Here is a 9,475-nt window from a genome sequence, read left to right on the forward strand (position 1 = left end):
AAATCCTGCAACTTACCTGCCAAGTGTGCCTGGACAGACACAAAGGGTGGAGGATGAGAATGATGGTGAAGGAGGATTTAGTGCAGACACTGATACACATGATTGTATGGAATACCTGAACCAGACTTTCACTGCAAGACCTGACATTAGTGACAACCCACTAGAAGGCGTAGATTTTACTTTTTACACTGACGGTAGTTGCCACAGACAGACGGACTCAGGAGACTTGTGCACTGGGTACGCAGTTGTAGATGACAGAAGTATCATAGAAGCTGAGCCCCTGGGCCCACCGCACTCAGCACAAGTTGCTGAGCTGGTCGCCCAAACCAGAGCATGTGAATTGGCCAAGGGTAAGTCAGCCAATATATACACAGATTCTAGGTATGCCTTTGGAGTAGTGCATGATTTCGGGGCCCTATGGCGCCTCAGAAATTTTATGACGGCAGCTGGCACCCCTGTAGCGCATGCATCCCATATAAAAAGACTTCTAACAGCGATACAAGAACCAGACAGGGTGGCTGTTATCAAGTGCAAAGCACACACTTACAAACAAGACCCAATTTCACTTGGTAACAGCCGGGCAGATGAAGCTGCTAAATCAGCAGCTAGCACCCCCATACAAGCGAACATCATATCACTGATGACATTCAACACAATCAACACACAAAAATTAATTGAAATGCAAAATTTGTGTTCTCCACAGGAAAAGGCGATCTGGAAGTCAAAGGGGTATGACCAGGAGTCCTCAGGACTCTGGACAGGTGGACACGGTAAGCCAGTAGCCCCCAGAGCATATCTTCCAAGCTTAGCTGAGGCGGCACACGGTCTGACTCATCTGGGTAAAGAGGGTATGTGTAAGCTGGAGAGAGCCTACTGGTGTGCGCCAGGATTCTCTTCTCATGCAGGTAACAGAGCAATGACATGTCTTACTTGCTTGAGGAAGAATATTGGAAAGTCAATACCAACAGAGCCATCCCATATCCCTCCGACAGACGGCCCTTTTCAGGTAATACAAATTGATTTCATACAGTTACCACCCTGTAGGAATTTAAAATATGTGTTAGTTTGTATTGATGTGTTTTCCAATTGGGTGGAAGCGTTCCCTGCTGCCACAAATACTGCTACTTTCACTGCAAAGAAAATTGTGCAGGAATTTGTGTGTAGGTATGGTATCCCTAGAATAATTGAAAGCAATAGGGGTACCCATTTTACAGGTGAAGTCTTTTCAGGTAATGTGCAAACTGATGGGAATTAATAGCAAGCTGCATACTTCGTACCGACCACAGGCGAGTGCGATGGTGGAGAGAGTGAACAGCACTATTAAGAACAAGCTGAGCAAAGTGATGGCTGAGACTGGATTGTTGTGGCCAGAAGCTTTGCCACTAGTATTGTACAGCATCAGAACCACTCCCAGGTCCCTCCTTAATCTGTCACCCTTTGAGATTCTTTTTGGCCGACAACCCCATGTAATGATAGACCCCCAGGATGATTTGAAATGCAATAACGAAGTGACTGTAAAATATTTGGTTAAGATGAGCCAGCAGCTGAGGAATCAAAATAGGAATCTAAAGCTGGTGATTCCTGACCTACCGAACAGTAATTGTCATGACATTGAACCTGGGGATTATGTAATGATTCGAAATTTTCTACGCTCAGGTTGCCTCATTGACAGGTGGGAAGGACCGTACCAAGTCTTGCTAACCAGCACGACAGCATTAAAGGTTGCATAAAGAGAGACTTGGGTCCACTCGTCCCACTGTAAGAAGGTCGCTGACCCAGAGAGAACCCGTGACATAGAGCAGAGTGTAGAGAACATCGTATCACTGGAGTGTCTGTTCCGGGAAGGTTGAGACGGCACCTGAGCACAGAGATCAACAAGACCAGAGGCGGTTGTTGCACCAGTTTTTCTTTCTCCATCTCCCGCTACCCTCCTTCTCTCCTTCTCTTTGTTTCCCTTCTCTTCCCTTAAACAAGATGGACTTACCCCAAGAGACTGCGTTCCGGGTTTTCCTGTTAATCCTGATGTTGACCAGGACAGTCTGTTTCGGTGAGGGTACCAGAGAGGTCGAGAAAGGATCTGGAATGGGTTCTGATGGCGGGGATGGATTTGTAGTATCTCAAGAGCAACACACTAATCAAGCAAAGGCGAGTATCAGAAAGCACTCTGGTAGTCAGGGAGCTCGGAGGCACTGTGAAGGGTTATTGTCTGAGGAAAATTGCTTTGTAGAAATTGTGAGAACATAGTCGAGGATGGGTGCATCCAAAGGTGTCAGTCCAGCCTTAATATCAACATGGACCGTCATCCATTGAGTGATTATCACTCACTAGTGGGTAAGGTCTTAAACCAGACAGAATGCTTGGTGTGCTCACAAGTACCTCAAGGTCAGAGCAAGTCAGGATTAGTACCATACCCTTTAGCAATAGACGAGGTACTCGAATTACGGGGTGGGAGACCGGTGGACAAGAAATTTAATATTTCTAGGCCCCCTAGCTTGAAACTCCACCAGTATCATGTAGATAGATCCTTAGTGTGTTTCAACATTTCCAATTACCAAAAACCGGGAAATTGGGAAGTGACCTGGAATAACCAGACAATGACCTTTTCGCACAGAGCTGATAGGATACCCATAGACACTGAACTTGTACGCCAAATAGCCAACAGTGGAAGGTATTTCCGGTATAGGTATACTCGAGGAAGCAAAACCATGTGGGTTGGAGAAGTATCACCAGGGTACTGTGTTCATATCATCTAGCCCGATACTTGTACAGAGCAGATGGGAGAACTAGGGATTGGTTTCTTCACTTGGAAAGTTTGTAATATGGTAATGTCATATTCTGTCCCCTATGTTCTCCCCGATGATGCCTATTTCATATGTGGGAGGAAGGCATACAAGTGGCTTGCCCCGAGCTCAGAAGGATTGTGTTATATTGGAAGAGTGTTGCCAGAGGTCATGACCATAACCCATGATAAGATGAAAGAGGTTCACTGCAGTGCTCAGGCTCCTTATACTCATACTCACTATGAACACATCATCAAGAGACACCTCATAGAGAGGACAGAGCACGTAGCCTCTGATTTGATCCACGAATCCACTGGGATTCAATTCCTTCTCGCATTAGACGTACTGCCAGAGGAATTATAAATTATAGGTATATCCATGCGCTAGCGAACTTGATAGATAATATCACTGAGATGTATGACGACACCTTCAGGTATATAGGAAGGGAGTTACAAGCTTACAAGATGGAACTGATCCAGCACAGGATGGTCCTTAATTATATCACAGCTGTGACGGGTGGGTACTGTGTCACTTTGGCAACTCAATATGGTGTGAAGTGCTGCACGTATATTACAAACCGCACTGATGACCCAACCGAGATCATCGATCAAAAGATGGACGATATCTTGCAGTTGAAGTGGGAGTTCTGGAGGAGACACAACCTTACCCTGACTGCTGTGAGTAATGAACTGACCGGCTGGGTCTCATGTTTGAACCCACGCAATTGGTTCTAAGGTTTAGGAGAGTGGGCTCAAAATGTTATTATGAGTGTAGGGAAGTTTCTCCTTTGCATCCTGGGAGTCTTCATAATTATTGGCTTGATATTTAGGTGTTTTACGAATTCTAACGCGGCGCAAGCACGGCACAAAATTGATGAGTCTAAGGAGCGGGGGCGCTGTTACAGCAGCAGATTTAATTTACGACCCATCCATAGAGACAGTGTTGTGATAAGGATTGCAAATGAATTCCATGGCCTGTTTCTTTCACCCGTTTTTCCTTTGTCTCCCCCTCTGCCCAGATACACTCATCCGGAAAAGTCATCGACCATACCCAAGAATGTTTATGTAAATGTTATGTGAATGTATTTTAGATATGTGTCTTATCTTCATCTCTACAACCTTCAGTTAATGACACACATAGTCGACAGGTGATATCCACATATACTAGCACTCACATATGTTCCCCCTCCATGTATCATCAACTAAATGTGGACCCCATTTGTTGGAACAAGAAGCCGAAAAGAGCTCGGTAGTGTTTGTTGGCCCACTTACAGGCCCTTAATACGGGATAAGAAGGATTTAATGTATACTTCGCAATACCTCGAAGCTTATTTAGAACATATACGGCACGATGATACATGCCCCTCAGACATGGATTCATACATACATACTTTTTACTGTCCCACTAGGTCATACATTTCCCACCTACAACTCTCCCCCCGATCATCATCTTCAGTAAATATTGTTTTGATATTTTTCTGTTTAGTGATTAGATAGTGGCAGTTATTGGTGACTGCCAAAGGGTGGACTGTCAAAGTCGAAAAATATTGCAGTACACACATCACGTACAAACAACACACACATGCCCGCTGCGCGTGCACTTGTTCCGCCGTGCGTGCACATATCCGCAATTTGCGTATGGTCGCTCCCGCGGTCCTGCGCGTGGTATGGGTATTTACGGCGGAGTTTGTGAACGCATGGAGAGCTATCAAAACATTACATATTTAATCCAAATAGTGCACATTGTACACATAGTCCCCCTGCACCACATCAGAAAGTAACAACAGTTTAAATGATTCCAAAACAAAGGGATTCACCTTTACAGGATAAGAGGGGACAGACTAAGGTTATAAGGTGGTGTTTGGTATCCAGCTGTAGGGTATTTTAAGGGTAACATTCCGGTGTTGGTTTGCGGAAGATCGCATGTTCCTGAGGATAGTTATGTGCAGAAGCAGAATATAGGTTTAAACTGTATTTACTGTATATTATGTATGCGGCGGGAATCCAGAGGAGACCACCCACAAGAGCAGTTGGGAAAGACATCGCCTACCTTTTCAAATCAACCTATGACCTCCCCTGTACTGTAAAAGTGCAATCCTGTGTCCAATGGACAAAGGGATTACAGTATCCATTGTATTGCTTTTGGAAGAATTGTATAAATAAAGCCTGGCCACACACAAGACTCACAACGCAATCAACCTGATAGCGGAGGACCGGGCCGGGTTGCGCAAGCGAATATTCTCACGTATGTACATTGACTGTAGCCATTTACTCTGTTGTATTGTAGTGCATAATTTGTATTGTTAACCCCCTTTCAGAAATATTACTCTGTGGTGTGGGAACCCAGTGATTAACTACAAATCGGTGTTGGGTCCTCTTTTCCCTGCTCTGCTGCATAAGGTTTAAAGTGTAATATCATTGCATTGCATTACTACAAAGGTTTAAAGTGTATCTCTGGGTGTGTGCGCGCTGTGTGTACTTTGTACCCCCAGCGCGGCGTTTGTACAAGGTACGGGACTCTGTACGCAAATAGCGTAAAAGGTATGTAGAGTGCATATTAAGTCTAGCGGCCGCAGCGGCTCCATGGTAAAAGTGTGTTTAAAGGTATAGCTTTCTGTTTTAATATAAAATCAACATTATCAGAGACAAAGGGGGATATTCAATTGTTTGAAAAGTCGGTTGGGTGTCTGTTTTTTCCTGTCTATTAGATAGGAAAAAACAGACACCCCACTGATTTTTCAAAAAATTGAATACTGCCCAATATGTCAGAATGTCCATGCAGAGGTTCCTCTGTGATGTTGTTTGCCAGCACCTCAGCCACACTCTCTGTCCCCTCACTGACTACTCGCATCTCTGTCTCTTTAAGACATCTCAGACAAAATGGAAGCTTTCACGCCTCCCTCCACTCTGCCCCTCACCAAATGTAGGGGGCTAGGGATCTCCTCACAGCAAAGTACCTCTTCCTTCACATTACGATGCCTTGTCACTCTCACATTCCTCTCACCGAATGTAGAGGAGTCTGGGACACTACTGGCCAGGCACCTCAAAACTCACTTTTCTCGCTTTCATCTGTTACCTCAGGCTGTCACTGTCCCTCATGGCTCCAGAAACATATGTGACATGTGCAGTGAGATGTGCGCCCCTGGCTTCGACCATGCATGATGGAGACGGGACAGACCGTAGCAAATTATTATATAGATGTTTTCTGTGAATATAATAATATTGATGATATTATTAATGAATTTTGGTCTGAGCATTGTGCTTTGTTTTTTTATGGCCTTGGGATTTACACAAATCTCAATGGGCCCATGGAAATAAAACATTCTGTTCCATGTGAACAAAGCACATTGATTTATAGACTTGGCTGTAAGTCATAATCACAGTGCAATAACTATAAATGACTTACAAAATTTCAAACAAATACATTTCAATACTATTAATGGTCTGGCGATTCAGTTGATAAAACTGCTTAATTTCTGGCAACGAAAGGAGACATCTCTGCAGTGTGAAATGACTTCCATTTAATTATTTCATTCCTGGTTGTGGTGTTTATTAAAATCGCTACAAAGTAGTAATGCATGTCCTTATCTATTTAATGGGATGTTCTGAGTAATTTTCCACTGAGTCATTATGAGACTGGAGGATATTACACATATTTTCCATAGGACGGTCACCATGTACAGAACATTTAGAATTAAAACTTAAAGATTGAAAGACAATGACGTAATAAATAATAATATTTTTAAGGCAGTGGTGCTCAAATATAGTTTATTGCTAAGAGCAACATGATTGAATGAACTTTACCTTCATTTAACAACATATCTCAGCACAGTATGCCATAAAATAGATTATTTTGATTTACATTTATATTGTTTTAGGGTTTTTTTTTTTTTTTTTTGGGGGGGGGGTTTAATAAAAAGAAACAATCTCATAATGCCATGGTGTACACATTTATTGCTCCTGCAAATTGAAGTGGATTTGAATTTTTAATGAAATTTAGTTGTTGCTGAATTATAGGAAATGACCTTGTACTGTACAGTGTGTGGTGATGAACAAACACACAGGGTTTATCCTTTTTATTGAGCTTTGTTGATTCATTGCCAGGTCTAAGTTTAAAATTAGAGATGAGCGGGTTCGGATTTACTCCATTCTTAACGTCAGAATTATCGCAAAATCAGATTTTCCGTATTTTTCTTAGTGGCTAACCAAAACGTGACATCCGAGAGCCAATAAAGAGATTCGAGTAAATCCGAGTAAAACCGAACCCGCTCATCTCTATTAACTTACTTGCTACAGTACAGACATAATGGATTATATTACAAAGACAATAAATTACAAAACACACCTGATGCTTGATATCTCCACAGAAAGTTTTACTGTTCTCAATACTGAATGCCAATGCTGGAATCCCATCAGCTAGAATCCTGATAGGACCAAAAGAGAAACAAGTTTAATTCTGCATCGGTCAGTAGATTTAGAAAGGATAGTCTAAACCAGCCATTGGGGGATATTCAATTACCTGCACCGACTGCGTGTGTAAAAGTATCACCACAGGGGTTATCTAATTAGCCCCGATAAGCCGATGCGTGCTGCGGCTAATCAGGGATTTTGTTTCACCTGCCTCCGGCAGGCGAAGCAAAATCCCCTATAACAGGCTTTTTCACCCGAAAACACACAGGTTTCACTGAACCTGTGTATTTTCGGGTGAAAATGCACTTTTTAATGGCCGGTCAAATCGAATAGGCCGACCACAAAACCCGAAGAAACATCGGGAGCTTTTAAAATTGCAGCTCTGATAGGATTCATATTACTTTGATCCCTAATATATTCTTACCATACTAATCCTTATCGTGTTGTCTATATATTGATGGTGTGGTATTAGAACTAAATGGCTACACTTCGTGTCCTTGATATAATGGGGGGAATTCAAATGTTTGAAAATTCAGTTGGGTGTCTGTTTTTTCCTATTGAATAGACAGGAAAAAACAGACACCCAACCGACCTTTCAAACATTTGAATCCCCCCCCCCCCATTGAGTCAGATAAAAATCTAATATGATACATTGTATAAACAGGCTGTAGCAATTTCTGTGTTGATATGCACATGTTACAATATTATCCAGCAGCTCTGTTCACTTTTGTTCTGACTTATTAAATCAGTGTTAAAACATATTGCACTTATATCTAAATTTGTATTTAATGTGTTTCATTAATATTTTGGACCCTTACCTTTGACTTTTATTTCCGGACTCTCATTGGTGATTCAGTGGACCCCGTTTCCCATGGCAGTTTTTCAACTGGTGGGTTATAACCCACTGTCTAACGCCAAAGGTAGATCTTCTATTTCTTTTCTTATCTGAATTCTTTTTCGTGAACTCTCATCAATGATTTTCCTCTTTTAGAACTTGATGAAGTATTGAATAGCACTGGTATAATGAACGATAATATTATTTTCAGGAAATTTGGAAACCTGAAACAGAAACTAGCCCCAAGTCATTTTAAACTAAAGCAAAATTCAATAAAAGAAATCGGGTCTATATAAACATGGTTACCAAACAAACCACAAGGCTTCCATCGTTGTGGGAAGATGGGATGTTTCACATGTAATTGTACTAATAGGAAAACTGCTTCTTTTTCTCCTTTGTATCAAAAGAACAATTCTTCATAAAAGATTTTATTCATTGTAGATCAAAGTTTGTTATATATGTAATGGACTGTGGGTGTGGCCTCCAATACGTGGGCCGCACCACCAGACCATTGCATCTCAGATTTATGGAGCATAAAAGAAACATCTTGATGAATTCAAGGAACAAATCTTAATATAGACATATTACTGATTACCAGAAAGGCCCTGAGAAAAATATAAAGATAACAGCTATTGAACAGATGAAAGTGACAGCAAGAGGTGGGGATAGCTATATATAAAAATTCATATATATAAAAATTACACAATTTACCAACACTAACAAGAATCATAAAACTGGATAATTTAGTTCCTGAAAGAGAGAGAGATAAATCTAAAAGGAGACATAAATGGATATAAGTAAAATTTCAATATAAATATACAAACTTTGCTGAAAACACCTTATAGGAGATATATCTAATTAACCGATATCAAAAAATATTGCAAAGAATTAATATAGAGGCGGACCACTAATAAGCAGGGCAAAGGATCCGATGGATCAACAACAATGCCCTCCAAAGCGAACCCACTCCACACCAATCTAATGCAAAAAGGGTATGATATCATATGTTTCATTAAGTCCATCCGGACTCAGTGTCTTTAGTGTGTGGATCCAGTATGTCTCTCTTTTACTTAATTTCTTTAAAATATCACCGCCTCTGGGATCTGGAGTAATATGTTCAATGGCTTTAAAACTGAAGTTATTACGCAGTACTCCTCCATTGCAGGAAACAAAATGTTTGGGAACTGAATGGTTAATTAATTTATTAGTTATACTTCTCATATGTTCCAATACTCTTATTTTAAGCTGGCGTTTAGTTTTTCCAACATATCTTGCCCCACACTGGCATTCCAGCAGATATATAACAAACGTGGTCTGACAATTTATTAACCCCTTTATGTCCCAATATTTTGATCGATCAATATTCCAAACTTTTTTCCTCTCTTTGCTAACAAATGGACAAACCTTACAGTGATTACATGGAAAACATCCGTTAATACTTTTCAACCATA

Source organism: Pseudophryne corroboree, chromosome 4, assembly GCF_028390025.1.
Source record: "Pseudophryne corroboree isolate aPseCor3 chromosome 4, aPseCor3.hap2, whole genome shotgun sequence".
Lineage (NCBI taxonomy): Eukaryota > Metazoa > Chordata > Amphibia > Anura > Myobatrachidae > Pseudophryne > Pseudophryne corroboree.